Raw genomic sequence first — 19232 nt, 5'->3', positions numbered from 1 at the left:
CAATCATGATATTTCTGTTTGTATAGGTGACATTTTATGCACTTGCCCAACGGAAAGACTTTGCTTTTCTCCAAAACCATATTTACTGTGATTGTCTGTGTGTATTGTATACAATTTCCACACCACTTTCTCCAGATATGACTCGGTGAAACCAGAAACATCCGATTTTGTTTTTGCTAACTCAATCCCACATGTTGCGACAGCCTCTGTGTTTGTGTTTTCAGGATATTATCGATGGACTTTATTATTTTGAGTGTTTTTTGTCAGGGAATATTTAATTTTGTGCTTGGAAACACTAATTGGTTCCACATGGAGACACCGACTCTACACATTCGTATTTTCTATGGAGAAAGCCAGATGAACTGCGGCAAACAAACATGATATTTCTGTTGGTATAGGTGACATTTTACGCACTTGCCTAATGGAAACACTTTGCTTTTCTCCAATACGATTTTTACTGTGATTGTCTGTGTCCATTGCATACGAGTTCCACACCACTGTGTCAGGGTATGACTGGATGAAACCAGAAATATCCGGTTGTGTTTTGACTAACTCAATCCCACATGTTGCGACAGCCTCTGTGTTTCTGTTTTCCGGATATTATCGATGGACTTTATTGTTTTCAATGTTTTTTATCAGGGAACATTTAATTTTGTGCTGGGAAACACTAATTGGTTCCACATGGAGACACCAGCTCTACATATTCATATTTTCTAGGGAGAAAGCTAGAGGAACTGCAGCAAACAAACATGATATTTCTGTTTGTATACGTGACATTTTATGCACTTGCCTAACGAAAAGACTTTGCTTTTTTTCAAAAACATTTTTACTGTTATGTTCCTGGTCCATTGTGTACGAATTCCACACCAGTTTCTCCAGATATGACTGGATGAAACCAGAAATATCTGGTTGTGTTTTCACTAAGAAAATCCCACATGTTGCGACAGCCTCTGTGTTTGTGATTTTTGGATATTATCGACGGACTTTATTTTTTTAAATGTTTTTTATCAGGGAACATTTAATTTTCTGCTTAGAAACATCTGTCAGTTCCATATGGAGACTCCAGCTCTACACATTCGTATTTTCTAGGGAGAAAGCTAGAGGAACTGCGGCAAACAAACATGATAATTCTGTTTGCATAGATGACATTTTATGTACTTGCGCAACGGAAAGACTTTGCTTTTCTCTGAAACCATTTTTACTGTGATTTTCTCGGTCCATTGCATACGATTTCCACACCACTTTTTCCTGATATGACTGGATGAAACCAGAAATATCCGGTTATGTTTTGGCTAATGCAATCCCAGATATTGCGACAGCCTCTGTGTTTCTGTTTTCTCTATATCATCGATGGACTTAATTGTTTTCAATGTTTTTTATCAGGGAACATTTAATTTTGTGCTGGGAAACACTAATTGGTTCCACATGGAGACACCAACTCTACAGATTCGTATTTTCTAGGGAGAAAGCTGGAGAAACTGTTGCAAACCATCATGATATTTCTGTTTCTGTAGATGTCATTTTATGCCCTTGCCTAACGAAAAGACATTGTTTTTCTCTGAAACCATTTTTACTGTGATTGTCTGTGACTATTTTATACGAATTCCACACCACTTTGTCAGGATATGACTGCATGAAACCAGAAATATCCGGTTGTGTTTTTGCTAACTCAGTAACACATATTGCGACAGCCTCTGTGTTTGTGTTTTCTGGATATTATCGACTTTATTGTTTTAAATATTTTTTATCAGGGAACATTTAATTTTGTGCTTGGAAACACTCATTGGTTCCACATGGGGACACCAGCTCTACATATTCGCATTTTCTAGGGAGAAAATTGTAGGAACTGTGGCAAACAAACATGATATTTTTGTTTGTATAGGTGACATTTTATGCACTTGCCTAACGAGAAGACTTTGCTTTTCTCCAAAAGCATTTTTACTGTGATGTTCACGGTCCATGGCATACGAATTCCACAGCACTTTGTCTGGATATGACTGGATGAAACCAGAAATATCCGGGTTTTCTTTGGCTAACTCTATCCCAAATATTGCGACAGCCTCTGTGTTTGTGTTTTCTGGATATTATCGATGGACTTTTTTGTTATGAATGTTTTTTATCAGGGAACATTTAATTTTGTGCTTGGAAACACTAATTGGTTCCACATGGAGACACCAGCTCTACACATTCGTATTTACTAGGGATAAAGCTGGAGGAATTGCAGCAAGCAAACATGATATTTCTGTTTGTATAGATGAGATTTTATGGACTTGCCTAATGAAAAGACTTTGCTATTCACCAAAACCATTTTTACTATGATTGTCTATGTCCATTGTATATTAATTCCACACCACTTTCTCTCGATATGACTGCTTGAAACTAGAAATATCCTTTGTGATTTGGCTAACTCAATGCCAGATAATGCGACAGCCTCTGCATTTGTGTTTTCTGGATATTGCCTATGGATTTATTATTTTGAATGTTTTTTATCAGGGAACACTTAATTTTGTACATGGAAATACAAATTGGTTCCACATGGAGACACACCAGCTCTACACATTCGAATTTATAGGGAGAAACCTAAAGGAACTGGGGCAAACAAACATGATATTTCGGTTTGTATAAATGATACTTTTTTAACTTGCTGATGAAATAAATTTACTTTTTCCAAAACCATTTCTACTGTGATTGTCTATGTTCATTGTATACGAATTCCACAACACTTTCTCCAGATATGACTGGATGAAACCGGAAATATCCAGTTTTGTTTTGGCTAACTCAATCCCACATATTGCCACAGGCTCTGTGTTTGTGTTTTCTGGATATTATCGACCGAATTTATTATTTTCAATGTTTTTCATAAGGGAACATTTAATTTTGTGCTGTGAAACACTAGTTGGTTTCGCATGGAAACACCAGCTCTACACATTCGTATTTTGTTGGGAGAAAGCAAGAGGAACTATGGCAAACAAACATGATATTTCTGTTTGCATAGATGTCATTTTCTGCACTTGCCTAAAGAAAATACTTTGCTTTTCTCCAAAACAATTTTCCTCTGATTTTTCTAGGTCCATTGCATACGAATTCCACACCACTTTGTCCGGGTATGACTGGATGAAACCAGAAATATCCGGTTGTGTTTTGGCTAACTCAATAAGAAATAATGTGAAAGCCTCTGTGTTTGTGTATTCTGGATATTAACGAAGGAATTTATTGTTTTGAATGTTTTTATCAGGGAACATTTCATTTTGTACCGTTGAAACACTAATTGGTTCATCAAGGGGACACCAGCTGTACACATTCGTATTTTCTAGGGAGAAAGCTAGAGGAACTGCGGCAAACAAACATGATATTTCTGTTTGTATTGATGACATTTTATCCACTGCCTAACAAAAAGAGTTTGCTTTTCCCAAAACCATTTTTACTGTGATTTTTTCCGTCCATTGCATGTGAATTCCACACCAGTTTCTCCGGATATGACTGGATGAAACCGGAAATATCCAGTTATGTTTTGGCTAACTGAATCCCAGATATTGCTACAGCATCTGTGTTTCTGTATTCCTGATATTATCCACAGACTTTATTGCTTTGAATGTTTTTTTATCAGGGAACATTTAATTTTGTGCTTAGTATCACTAAGTGGTTCCAAATGGAGACATGAGCTCTACACATTCATACTTTCTAGGGAGAAAGCTACAGGAACTGCGGCAAACAAACATGATATTTCTGTTTGTATCGATGACATTTTATGCACTTGCCTAACGAAAAGACTTTGCTTTACTCCGAAACCATTTTTACTCTGATTTTCTAAGCCCATTGCATACGAATTCCACACCAGTTTACCGGATATGACAGGATGAAACCAGAAATGTCCGGTTTTGTTTTCGCTAACTCAATGCGCAATAAGTGAAAGTTTCTATTTTTGTGTTTTCTGGATATTATCAATGGACTTTATTGTTTTGAATGTTTTTATCAGGGACCATTTAATTTTGTACCATAGAAACACTGATTAGTTCATGATGGGGACACCAGCTCTACACATTCGTATTTTCTAGGGAGAAAGCTAGAGGAACTGCTGCAAACATACATGATATTTCTGTTTGTATAGATGACATTTTATGCACTTGCCTAACAAAAATACTTAGCTTTTCTCCAAACCATTTTTACTGTGATTTTCTCGGGCAATTGCATACGAATTCCACACCAGTTTGTCCAGATATGACTGGATGACACCGGAAATATTGGGTTTTGGTTTGGCAAACCCAATCCCAGATATTCCTACAGCCTCTGTATATGTGTATTCCTGATATTATCCACGGACTTTATTGCTTTGAATTTTTTTTTATAAGGGAACATTTAATTTAGTTTTTGGAAACACTAATTGGATCCACATGGCGACACCAGCTCTACACATTCGTATTTTCTATGGAGTAAGCTAGAGGAACTGCGGCAAACAAACATGATATTTCTGTTAGTATGGATGATCTTTTATGCACTTGCCTAATGAAAAGCCTTTGGTTTTATCCAAAACCATTTGTACTGTGATTTTCTCAGTCCATTGCATATGAATTCCACACCACTTTGTCTGGATATGACTGGATGAAAAAAGAAATATACGGTTGTGTTTTGGCTAACTCAATCCGAAATATTGTGAAAGTTTCCGTGTTTGTGTTTTCTGGATATTATGGATGAACTTTTGTTTTGAAAGTTTTTATCAGGGAATATTTAATTTTGTACCTTAGGAACACTAATTTGTTCATCATGGGGACACGAGCTCTACACATTCATATTTTCTAGGGAGAAATCTAGAGGAACTGCATAAACAAACATGATATTTCTGTTTGTATAGACGACATTTTATGCAGTTGCCTAACGAAAACACTTAGCTTTTCTCCAAAACCATATTTACTGTGATTTTCTCGGTCCATTGCATATGAATTCCACACCAGTTTGTCCAGATATGACTGAATTTAACCGGAATTATCTGCTTTTTTGTGGCTAACTCAATCACAGAATTTGCTACAGCCTCCTTGTTAGTGTATTCCTGATATTATACACGGACTTTATTGTTTTGAATGTTTTTTATCGGGGAACTTTTAATTTTGTGCTTGGAATCACTAATTGGTTCCACATGGAGACACCAGCTCTACACATTCCTTTTTTCTAGGGAGAAAGCTAGAGGAACTGTGGCAAACAAACGTGATATTTCTTTTTGTATAGATGACATTTTATGCACTTGCCTAATGAAAAGACTTTGATTTTCTCCAAAACCATTTCTACTGTGATTTTCTCCATCCATTGCATACAAATTCCACACCAGTTTGTCCAGATATGACTGGATGAAAACAGAAATATCCGGATGTGTTTTGGCTAACTCAATCCGAAAAATTGTGAAAGCCTCTGTGTTTGTGTTTTCTGGATATTATCGATGGACTTTATTGTTTTGAATGTTTTTATCAGATAACATTTCATTTTGTAACGTTGAAACACTAATTGGTTCATCATGGGAACACCAGCTCTACACATTTGTATTTTCTAGGTAGAAAGCTAGAGGAACTTCAGCAAACAAACATGATATTTCTGTTTGTATCGATGACATTTTATGCACTACCCTAACGAAATGACTCTGCTTTTCTCCAAACCATTTATACTGTGATATTCTCGGTCCATTGCATATGAATTCCACACCATTTTGTCCGCATATGACTGGATGAAACCGGAAATATCCGGTTTTGTTCTGGGTAACTCAATCCCAGATTTGCTACAGCCTCTGTGTTTGTGTTTTCTGGATATTATCAATGGATTTTATTGTTTCTAATGTTTTTTAACAAGGAACATTTTATTTTGAGCTTGGATACAGTAATAGGTTCCACATGGAGACACCAGCTCTACACATTTGTATTTTCTGGGGAGAATGCTAGAGGAACTGCGGCAACAAACATGATATTTCTGTTTGTATAGATGACATTTTATGCATTTGCCTAACATAAAGACTTTGCTTTTCTCCAATACCATTTTTACTGTGATTTTCTCAGTCCATTGCATACGAATTCCACACCACTTTGTCCAGTTATGACTGGATGAAAAAAGAAATATCGGTTGTGTTTTGGCTAACTCAATCAGAAATATTGCTACAGCCTCTGTGTTTCTGTTTTCTGGATATTATCGATTGACTTTATTGTTTTGAATGTTTTTATCAGGGCATATTTAATTTTTACCATTGAAACACTAATTGGTTCATCATGGGGACACCAGCTCTACACAGTCGTATTTTCTAGGGAGAAAGCTAGAGGAACTGCGGCAAACAAACAGGATATTTCTGTTTGTATAGATGACATTTTATGCACTTGCCTAACGAAAAGACTTTGCTTTTCTCCGAAACCATTTTTCTGAGATTGTCTCGAGATAGTGCATACGAATTCCACAACAGTTTCCCCGGATATGACTGCATGAAACTGAAACATCGGATATTATTTTTGCTATCTCAATTCCTGATATTGCTACATCCTCTGTGTTTGTGTATTCCTGATATTATCCACGGACTTTATTGTTTTGAATGTTTTTTATCAGGGAACATTTAATTTCGTTTTTGGAATCACTAATGGTTTCCACATGGAGACACCAGCTCTACACATTCGTATTTTCTACGGAGAAATCTAGAGGAACTCCGCAAACAAACATGATATTTCTGTTTGTATAGATGACATTTTATGCACTTGCCTAACGAAAAGACTTTGCTTTTCTCAAAACCATTTGTACTGTGATTTCTCGGTCCATTTCATACGCATTCCACACCACTTTGTCCTGATAAGACTGGATGAAACCAGAAATATCCGGTTGTGTTTTGCCTAACTCAGTCTGAAATATTGTGAAAACCTCTGTGTTTGTGTTTTCAGGATATTATCGATGGACCTAATTGTTTTAAGTGTTTTTATCAGGGAACATTTAATTTTGTACCGTAGAAACATAGTTAGTCCACATGGAGACACCAGCTCTACATATTCGTATTTTCTGGGAAGAAAACTATAGGAATTGTGGCAAACAAACATGATATTTCTGTCTATATAGATGATATTATATGCACTTTCCTAACAAAAATACTTTGCTTTTCTACAAAACCATTTGTACTGTGATTATCTTGGGCCATTGCATACGAATTCCACACCATTTTGTCCAGATATGCCTGGATGAAACCAGAAATATGCGGTTGTGTTTTGGCTAACTCAATCCCAGATAATGCTACAGCCTCTGGTTAATGTTTCTGGATATTATCGACAGTCTTTATTATTTTGAATATTTCTTATGAGAGAAAATTTAATTTTGGGCTGGTAAACAATAGTTGAATACACATGGAGACACCAGCTCTACACATTCATATTTTCTAGGGAGAAATCTAGAGGAACTGCTGAAAACAAACATGATATTTCTGTTTGTATAGATGACATTTAAAGCACTTGCCTAACGAAAAGACTTTGCTTTTTCAAAAACTATTTGTACTGTGATTATCTTGGGCCATTGCATACGAATTCTATCCCACTTTGTCTGCATATGACTGGATGAAACTAGAAATATCCGGTTGTGTTTTGGCTAACTGAATCCCACATATTGCTACATGCTCTGTGTTTGTGTTTCCTGGATGTAACCCAGGGATTTATTGTTTTGAATTTTTTTATTCAGGGAACATTTAATTTTGTGCTGGGAAACACTAATTGGTTCCACATGGAGACACCAGCTCTACACTTTCATATTTTCTAGGGAGAAAGCTAGAGGAACTGCGGCAAAGAAACATGATATTTCTGTTTGTATACATGACCTTTTATGCACTTGCCTAAAGAAAAGACTTTGATTTCCTCCATATCCATTTTTTTGTAATTTTCTCGGTCCATTGCATATGAATTCCACACCACTTTTTCCAGATATGACTTGATGAAACCAGAAATATCCGGTTGTGTTTTGGCTAACTCAATCTCAGATATTACCACAGGCTCTGTGTTTGTGTTTTCTGGATATTATTGACAGACCTAATTGTTTTGAATGTTTTTTATCAGGGAACATTTAATTTTGTGCTAGGAAACAGTAGTTGACTCCACATGGAGACACCAGCTCTACACATTCATATTTTCTAGGGAGAAACTAGAGGAACTGCAGCAAACAAACATGATATTTATGTTTGTATAGATGGCATTTTATATACTTGCCTAACAAAAAGACTTTGCTTTTTTCCAAAACCATTTTTTCTGTGATTTACTCGATCCATTGCTTACAAATTCCACAGCACTTTGTCCGGATATGACTGGATGAAACCACAAATATCCTCTGTGTTATGGCTAACTGAATCCCAGATCTTGCTACCACCTTTGTGTTTGTGTTTTCTGGATATTATCAATGGACTTTACGTTTTAGAATGAATTTCAATAGAGGAAATTTTGTTTTGTGCTGGAAATGCCTATTGGTTTCATATGCAGGCCAACCATGTTCACATTTGTGTTTTCTACGCAGAAAGCTTGAGCAATCGTGGCAAACAAACCTGAGAATTATATTTGTAAACATGACTTTTTATCCACTTGGCCAAGAAAAAGATTTTGTTTTTCTCCAAAACCAGTTTGAGGGTGATTTTCTGAGTCCATTGCATACCAGTTCCACAACACTTTGTCCGGATATGCCTGGATGAAACCAGAAAGATCCTTTTGTGTTATGGCAAACTGAATCGCAGACCTTGCTACAGGCTCTGCTTTGTGTTTTTTGATATAATCAATGGACTTTATGGTTTTGAATGAATTTAAGCAGGGAATATTTTCTTTGGAGCTGGGAAGCACTAATTAGTTCCACATGGAGACACAAACTCAACACATTTGTGCTGTCTAGGAAGAAAACTACAGCAATTGCTGGAAACAAACATGATATTTGTGTTCGTGTAGATGACATTTTATGCACTTGCCTAAGAAATAAATTGGCTATTCTCCAAAACTGGTTTGAGGGTGATTTTCTGAGTCCATTGCATACCAGTTCCACAGCACTTTGTCTGGATATGCCTGGATGAAACCAGAAATACCCTCTTGTGTTATGGCTAACTCAATCCCAGATCTTGCTACAACTTTTGTGTTTGTGTTTTCTGGATATTATCAATGGACTTTATGTTTTAGAATGAATTTCAATAGAGGAAATTTTGTTTTGTGCTGGAAATGCCTATTGGTTTCATATGCAGGCCAACCATGTTCACATTTGTGTTTTCTATGCAGAAAGCTAGAGCTATCATTGCAAACAAACAGGATATTTATATTTGCAAACATGAATTTTTATACACGTGGCCAAGAAAAAGAGTTTGCTTTTCTCCAAAACCAGTTTGAGGGTGATTTTCTGAGTCCATTGCATATCAGTTCCACAGCACTTTGTCTGGAAATGACTGGATGAAACCAGAAATATCATCTTGTGTTATGGCAAACTCAATCCCAGATCTTGCTACAGGCTCTGCTTTGTGTTTTTTGATATTATCAATGGACGTTATGCTTTTGAATGAATTTAAGCAGGGAATATTTATTTTGGTGCTGGGAAGAACTAATTAGTTCCACATGGAGACACAAACTCAACACATTCGTGCTGTCTAGGCATAAAACTACAGCAATTGATGCAAAGAAACATGATATTTGTGTTGGTCTAGAAGACATTTTATGCACTTGCCTAAGAAAATACTTTGCTTGTCTCCAAAACCAATTTGACTGTGATTATCTGAGTCCATTGCATACCAGTTCCACAGCACTTTGTCTGGATATGCCTGGATGAGACCAGAAATATCCTCTTGTGTTATGGCTAACTGAATCCCAGATCTTGCTACCACCTTTGTGTTTGTGTTTTCTGGATATTATCAATGGACTTTACGTTTTAGAATGAATTTCAGTAGAGGAAATTTTGTTTTACCTGGAAATGCCTATTGGTTTCATATGCAGGCCAAACATGTTCACATTTGTGTTTTCTACGACGTAAGCTAGAGCTATCATTGCAAACAAACAGGATATTTATATTTGCAAACATGACTATTTATCCACTTGGCCAAGAAAAAGAGTTTGCTTTTCTCCAAAACCAGTTTGCGGGTGATTTTCTGAGTCCATTGCATACCAGTTCCACAACACTTTGTCTGGAAATGACTGGATGAAAAGAGAAATATCATCTTGTGTTATGGCAAACTCAATCCCAGACCTTGCTACAGGCTCTGCTTTGTGTTTTTTGATATTATCAATGCACTTTATGGTTTTGAATGAATTTAAGCAGGGAATATTTACTTTGGTGCTGGGAAGCACTAATTAGTTCCCATGGAGACACAAACTCAACACATTTGTGCTGTCTAGGCAGAAAACTACAGCAATTGCTGCAAAGAAACATGATATTTGTGTTGGTGTAGATGACATTTTATGCACTTGCCTAAGAAAATAATTTGTTATTCTCCAAAACCATTTCGACTGTGATTATCTGAGTGCATTGCATACCAGTTTTACAGCACTTTTTCCAGATATTCCTGGGTGAAACCAGAAATATCCTCTTGTGTTATGGCTAACTCAATCCCAGATCTTGCTGCAACCTCTGTGTTTGTGTTTTCTGGATATTATCAATTGACTTTATGTTTTAGATGAATTTCAGTAGAATAAATTCTGTTTTGTGCTGGAAATGCTAAGTGATTCCATATGCAGGCCCAACGTGTTCACATTTGTGTTTTCTATGCAGAAAGCTAGAGCAATTGTTGCAAACAAACAGGATATTGATATTTGCAGACATGAATTTTTATCCACTTGGCCAAGAAAAAGAGTTTGCTTTTCTCCAAAACCAGTTTGACGGTGATTATCTGAGTCCATTCCATACCAGTTCCACAACAGGTTGAATGGAAATGACTGGATGAAACCAGAAATAGCCTCTTGTTTTATGGCTAACTCAATCCTAGATCTTGCTACAGGCTCTGCTTTGTGTTTTTTGATATTATCAATGGACTTTGTGATTTTGAATGAATTTAAGCAGGAAATATTTTCTTTGGTGCTTGGAAACGCTAATTAGTTCCACATGGAGACACAAACTCAACACATTCGTGCTGTCTAGGCAGAAAACTACAGAAATTGCTACAAAGAAATATGATATTTGTGTTTGTGTAGATGACATTTTATGCACTTGCCTAAGAAAATACTTTGCTTGTCTCCAAAACCAGTTTGACTGTGATTATCTGAGTCCATTGCATACCAGTCCCACAGCACTTTGTCTGGATATGCCTGGATGAGACCAGAAATATCCTCTTGTGTTATGGCTAACTCAATCCCAGATGTTGCTACAGGCTCTGCTTTGTGGTTTTTGATATTATCAATGGACTTTATGGTTTTGAATGAATTTAAGCAGGGAATATTTTCTTTGGAGCTGGGAAGCACTAATTAGTTCCACATGGAGACACAAACTCAACACATTTGTGCTGTCTAGGAAGAAAACTACAGCAATTGCTGGAAACAAACATGATATTTGTATTGGTGTAGATGACATTTTATGCACTTGCCTAAGAAATAACTTTGCTATTCTCCAAAACTGGTTTGAGGGTGATTTTCTGAGTCCATTGCATACCAGTTCCACAGCACTTTGTCCGGATATGCCTGGATGAAACCAGAAATATCCTCTTGTGTTATGGCTAACTCAATCCCAGATCTTGCTACAACCTTTGTGTTTGCGTTTTCTGGATATTATCAATGGACTTTACATTTTAGAATGAATTTCAGTGGAGGAAATTTTGTTTTGTGCTGGAAATGCTAATTGGTTTCATATGCGGGCAAAACATGTTCATGTTAGTGTTTTCTACGCAGAAAGCTAGAGCTATCATTGCAAACAAACAGGATATTTATAATCATAAACATGACTTTTTATCCACTTGGCCAAGGAAAAGAGTTTGCTTTTCTCCAAAACCAGTTTGAGGGTGATTTTCTGAGTCAATGGCATACCAGTTCCACAACACTTTGTCTGGATATGCCTGGATGAGACCAGAAATATCCTCTTGTGTTATGGCTAACTCAATCCCAGACCTTGTTACAGGCTCTGCTTTGTGGTTTTTGATATTATCAATGGACTTTATGGTTTCGAATGAATTCAAGCAGGGAATATTTTCTTTGGTGCTGGGAAGCACTAATTAGCTCCACATGGAGACACAATCTCAACACATTCGTGCTGTCTAGGCAGAAAACTACAGCAATTGTTGCAAACAAACATAATATTTTTGTTTGTGTAGATGACATTTTATGCACTTGCCTAAGAAAATACTTTGCTATTCTCCAAAACCAGTTTGACTGTGATTATCTGAGTCCATTGCATACCAGTTCCACAGCACTTTGTCCGGATATGCCTGGATGAAACCAGAAATATCCTCTTGTGTTATGGCTAACTCAATCCCAGATCTTGCTACCACCTTTGTGTTTGCGTTTTCTGGATATTATCAATGGACTTTACGTTTTAGAATGAATTTCAGTAGAGGAAATTTTGTTTTACCTGGAAATGCCTATTGGTTTCATATTCAGGCCAAACATGTTCACATTTGTGTTTTCTATTCAGAAAGCTAGAGCTATCATTGCAAACAAACAGGATATTTATATTTGCAAACATGACTATTTATCCACTTGGCCAAGAAAAAGAGTTTGCTTTTCTCCAAAACCAGTTTGAGGGTGATTTTCTGAGTCCATTGCATACCAGTTCCACAACACTTTGTCTGGAAATGACTGGATGAAACGAGAAATATCATCTTGTGTTATGGAAACTCAATCCCAGATCTTGCTACAGGCTCTGCTTTGTGTTTTTTGATATTATCAATGCACTTTATGGTTTTGAATGAATTTAAGCAGGGAATATTTACTTTGGTGCTGGGAAGCACTAATTAGTTCCACATGGAGACACAAACTCAAGACATTCGTGCTGTCTAGGCAGAAAACTACAGCAATTGCTGGAAAGAAACATGATATTTGTGTTGGTATAGATGATATTTTATGCACTTGCCTAAGAAATAACTTTGCTATTCTCTAAAACCAGTTTGTGGGTGATTATCTGAGTCCATTGCATACCAGTTCCACAGCACTTTGTCTGGATATGCCTGGATGAAACCAGAAATATCCTCTTGTGTTATGGCTAACTGAATCCCAGATCTTGCTACAGCCTCTGTGTTTGTGTTTTCTAGATATTATCATTGGACTTTAAGTTTTAGAATGAAATTCAGTAGATTAAATTTTGTTTTGTGCTGGAAATGCTAATTGGTTTCATATGCAGGCCAAACATGTTCACATTTGGGTTTTCTTTCTTTTTTTTGCCATTTCTATTACTTTCAAATTTTAGTAAATCTGCCCCAAGTTCCCAACATCACAGCATGCAAGGCCCTGGGCAAACATTGCAGAAAACAGAGAGGACTTAACACTACCTGTTCTTAATTTCATCTAAAAAGTCAAATATCCTTCTTTACTCACAAAGACTCATAAGCAAAGAATTTACTCTTAGGTACAGATGGAAGAACTCATCCACTGGTCTTCTGTTGGCATGGAAGCAAGGACTGCATTCCCTTAGTCTGTTCATCAACTGCTGTTAACTGCTAAGGGGGAAAAAAAGGAAGATCCATATTTCTTATTGAAACTATTTTTATTGAGATTTTTCAGACCCTGAATTTCTTCTGAATCTACAATGACCCAACCACAAATTTGGGCACATTGCTTCTGAGATCCTTTCTTTGAGTTCAGTTTCTACTGGCGAAAGGCACCCAAGTCCCAGTCTTTTCAAACATTACCCTTATCACCCAGAAAAACTAATCACACATCCAGGTACCCATCGTTGAAGAAAAAGAGTCATCTATGCTTTTATATAAAATGTGGGATAGAATACAAAATGCCATAATGTCAGTGGTGCTACATAAGATATCTTTGTTTCTTTTTCTTGGGAGAAAGGAACTATATGGATACTTTTTTTTTCATTTTTTCATTCCTCTATGTCCAAAGTTGTAGGCAGGTTATATTATAAGGTCCATCACATCTTCCGAACTGAAAAACCACTTATGCCATTTTTATTCTAGCCATAGCAACAAGAAAACAGTCTCATGTGCTATTAAGAGTCCACAAAAAATTAAGTAATTTATAACACAGCAGCCTCCCATCTAGAGAGGTGAATAGGTTTCATACTGAACACAAAACTTTTGCTTTCTTTCAGCATCCTTGCAACTAAATCCAAGCATTCATTCACAGGGTTAGCCACTGCATAATCTGGTCCTTCCTTAGAACAATGAAAACACATTGTAAAAACTCAACTGTTCAGACTTCTGAGAAAGAAGTCAACAACTTTCTTCTCTAGGAGAAAAATCCCTCTTTTTATCCAAAAATGTGGATTTACACATGTAAAAATGTGTATTTGAAAAGAAATTGTGGTGGTTTATTCACACATAAAATGAACCTTGAAATCTTGTCCTCACTCTTCTTTAACAGCTGAACTGGACCTTTGATCTTATCCCGGAAATCTATGTCACAGGATGAGCCAGGATTCAAATATATAAATATGTGTCACTTTTAGCATCTCTTTTCATTTCAAATTCAAATGCAGATTTGGAATTTACTGCTGAGGTCTTAACTGTGCTCCTCATGGTAGTAGCTGATCTGGAAGACAAGCTCTGCAGTCAGCCATCCTTATATTTAGTCTTCTTGTTTGGAACAACAGGTAGAGAACTGACAAGTACCCCTACCTAAGCACCTGCTTCAAACTAAACATCAGCCTTCAGTGTGTAAAATAATTTCTTTATAATTAGGAAAACTGCAGCAGAAGATTGCTTCTCAGTGGCTTCTTTCTTTCTGGGAAAGTCAGCCTGACAGCTGCATGCCACGGGGATCTCTGTCGAATCTGAGAGGTGGAACAAAAGAAAAGTGGAGCGAAGATGGCGGAGTGAGGCGGGCCGTGGCCTGCTGGCCTCTGGGCCGGGGGCGTAAGGCCCCCGGGAGGCCAAGTGTAGCAGTTGGGCCTTGTAAGGTTCCTTATCACAGGAAGAACATTTCCCTTGACATTTAGGTGCTTTTTATTCATCTGGAAAACAAGATTCTGAACTCAGGATTTGGCAAATATTTCTGTGTTGACTCCTAGAGTGGGTAGTCCTGCTTCCTTTATCCAGTCACTTTCCTCGTTCTTGAAATATGGATATTCTTCTCTGCACATCACCTCCATGATTTGGGATGGAAAAGACTGCTTTTCTTTTGTTCCGCCTCACATTTGTGTTTTCTACGCAGAAAGCTAGAGCTATCATTGCAAACAAACAGGATATTTGTATTTGCAAACAAGACATTTTATCCACTTGGCCAAGAAAAAGAGTTTGCTTTTCTCCAAAACCAGTTTGAGGGTGATTTTCTGAGTCCACTGCATACCAGTTCCACAACACTTTGTCTGGAAATGACTGGATGAAACAGGAAATATCATCTTGTGTTATGGCAAACTCAATCCCAGATCTTGCTAGAGGCTCTGCTTTGTGGTTTTTGATATTATCAATGGCCTTTATGGTTTTGAATGAATTTAAGCAGGGAATATTTTCTTTGGAGCTGGGAAACACTAATTAGCTCCACATGGAGACACAAACTCAACACATTCGTGCTGTCTAGGCAGAAAACTACAGCAATTGCTGCAAGGAAACATAATATTTGTGTTGGTGTAGATGACATTTTATGCACTTGCCTAAGAAAATGCTTTGCTATTCTCCAAAACCAGTTTGACTGTGATTATCTGAATACATTGCATAGCAGTTCCACAGCACTTTGTCCAGATATGCCTGGATGAAACCAGAAATATCCTCTTGTGTTATGGCTCACTCAATCCCAGATCTTGCTACAACCTTTGTGTTTGTGTTTTCTGGATATTATCGATGCACTTTATTGTTTTAAATGATTTTTATCAGGGAATATTTTATTTTATACTGGGAAACTCTAATTGGTTCCACGTGGAGACACCAGCTCTACACATTCATATTTTCTAGGAGAATGCTAGAGGAACCGTGGGAAACAAACATGATATTTCTGATTGTATACATGATATTTTATGCACTTCCTAACGAAAAGATTTGCTTTCTTCCAAAACCATTTTCACTGTGATTTTCTCGGTCTATTGCATAGGAATTCCACAACACCTTGTCCGGATATGCCAGGATGAAACCAGAAATATACGGTTTTGCTTTGGCTAACCCAATCGCAGATATTGTGACAGCCTCTGTGTTTGTGTTTTCTAGAAATAATGGATGGACTTTATTGTTTTGAAAGTTTTTTTTTTTTTATCAGGGAACATTTAATTGTGTTCTATGAAACACTAACTGGTTGTACATGGGGACACCAGCTCTACACATTCGTATTTTCTAGGGAGAAAGCTAGAGGAACTGCGGCAAACAAACACGATATTTCTGTTTGTTTACATGACATTTTATGCACTTGCCTAAAGAAAAGACTTTGCTTTTCTCAAAAACCATTTTTACTGTGATTTTCTCAGTCCATTGCATACGAATTCCACACCACTTTGTCCAGATATGAGTGGATGAAACCAAAAATATGCGGTTAAGTTTTGGCTAACTCAATCCCAGATATTGCAAAAGCCTCTGTGTTTGTGTTTTCTGGATATTATCGATGGACTTTATTGTTTTGAATGTTTTTATCATGGAACATTTAATTTTGTGCTGTGAAACTCTAATTGGTTCTACATGGAGACACCAGCTCTACACATTCGTATTTTTTAGGGAGATAGCAAGAGGAACTTCGGCGAACAAATGTGATATTTCTGTTTGTATAGATGACATTTTATGCATTTGCCTAACGAAAAGACTTTGCTTTTCTCCAAAACCATTTTTACTGTGATTTTCTCAGTCCATTGCATACGAATCTATGCCATTTTGCCCACATATGTGTGGATGAATCCAGAAATATCTGGTTGTGTTTTGGCTAACACAATCCCAGATATTGCGACAGTCTCTGTGTTTGTGTTTCCTGGATATTATCGAAGGACTTTATAGTTTTGAATGTTTTTATCAGGGAACATTTAATTATGTACCATAGAAACACTAATTGGTTCCACATGGAGACACCAGCTCTACACATTCGTATTTTCTAGGAGAAAGGTAGAGGAACTGAGGCAAACAAACATGATATTTCTGTTTGTATCGATGACATTTTATGCACTTGCCTAACGAAAAGACTGCTTTTTTCCAAAACCTTTTTCACTGTGATTTTCTCGGTCCATTGCATACGAATTCCACAGCAGTTTGTCCGGATATGACTGGATGAAACCGGAAATATCTGTTTTTTTTTTTTTTTTTTTTTTTTTTGCTAACCCAATCCCAGATATTGCGAAAGCTCCTGTGTTTGTGTTTTCTGGATATTATCGATCGACTTTATGGTTTTGACTGTTTTTATCAGGGAAAATTTAATTTTGAGCTTGGATACAGTAATTGGTTCCACATGGAGACACCAGCTCTACACATTCGTATTTTCCAAGGAGAAAGCTAGAGAAACAGCGGCAAACAAATATGATATTTAGTTTGTGTAGGTGACATTTTATGCACTTGCCTAATGATAAGACTCGCTTTTCTCCAAACCCATTTTTATTGTGATGTTCCCAGTCTGTTGCATATGAATTCCACACCACTTTGTCCGGATATTCTTGGATGAAACCGGAAATATTCGGTTGTGTTTTGTCTAACTCAATCCCAGATATTCTGATAGCCTCTGTGTTTGTGTTTTCTGGATATTATCGATGTTCTTTATCGTTTTGAATGCTTTTATCAGTGAACATTTAATTTTTTGCTTGAAACAATAATTGGTTCCACATGGAGACAACAGCTCTACAGAATCGTGTTTTCTAGGGAGTAAGCTAGAGGAACTGTCCAAACAAACATGATCTTTCTCTTTGTATAGATGACATTTTATGCACTTGCCTAATGAAAAGACTTTGCTTTTCTCCAAAACCATTTTTACTGTGATTGTCTGTGTCCATTGTATACGAATTTCACAAAACTTTGTCAGGATACGACTGGATGAAACCAGAAATATCCGGTTGTGTTTTGGCTAACTCAATCCCATATGTTGCGACAGCCTCTTTGTTGGTGTATTCCTGATATTATCGATGGACTTTATTGTTTTAATTTTTTTTTATCAGGGAACATTTAATTTTGTGCTTGGAAACACTAATTGTTTTCACATGGAGACACCAGCTCTACACATTCATATTTTCTAGGGAGGAAGCTAGAGGAACTGCGGCAAAGAAACATGACATTTCAGTTTGTATAGATGACATTTTATGCACTAGCCCAAGGAAAAGACTTTGCTTTTCTCCAAAACCGTTTTTACTGTGATTTTCTTGGTCCATTGCATATGAATTCCACAACAATTTGTACAGATATGCCTGGATGAAACCAGAAATATCCGGTTGTGTTTTGGCTAACTCAATCCCAGATATTGCTACAGACACTGTGATAATATTTTCTGGATATTATTGACAAGCTTTATTGTTTTGAATGTTTTTTATCAGGGAACATTTAATTTTGTGCTGCGAAACAGTAGTTGACTCCACATGGAGACACCGGCTCTATACATTCTAATTTTCTAGTGAGAAATCTACAGGAACTGAGGCAAATAATCATAATATTTCTGTTTATATAGATGACATTTTATACACTTGCCTAATGAGAAGATTTGCTTTTCTCCAAAACCATTTTTACTGTGATTAACTCGATCCATTGCATACGAATTCCACACCAGTTTGTCCCGTATGACTTTATTATACCAGAAATATCCGGTGTGTTTTGGCTATCTCAAACCCAAATATTGTTACAACCTCTGTGATTGTGTTTCCCAGATATTATCAAATGACTTTATTGTTTTGAATGTTTTTTTATAAGGGAACATTTAATTTTGAACCGTAGAAACACTAATTGGTTCCACATGGAGACACCAGCTCTACACATTTGTATTTTCTAAGTAGAAAGCTAGAGGAACTGCGTCAAATAAACATGACATTTCTGTTTGTATAGATGACAATTTATACACTTGCCTAAAGAAAAGACTTTGCTTTTCTCGAAAACCATTTGTACTCTGATTTCTCAGTCCATTGCATACGAATTCCACAACACTTTGTCCGGATATTATTAGATTAACGAGATATATCCGGTTGTGTTTTGGCTAGCTCCATCTGAAATATTCTGAAAGCCTCTGTGTTTGTGTTTTCTGGATATTATC

This window comes from Lepus europaeus, unplaced genomic scaffold (assembly GCF_033115175.1).
Source record: "Lepus europaeus isolate LE1 unplaced genomic scaffold, mLepTim1.pri SCAFFOLD_49, whole genome shotgun sequence".
NCBI lineage: Eukaryota > Metazoa > Chordata > Mammalia > Lagomorpha > Leporidae > Lepus > Lepus europaeus.
This window is presented reverse-complemented; position numbering follows the sequence as displayed.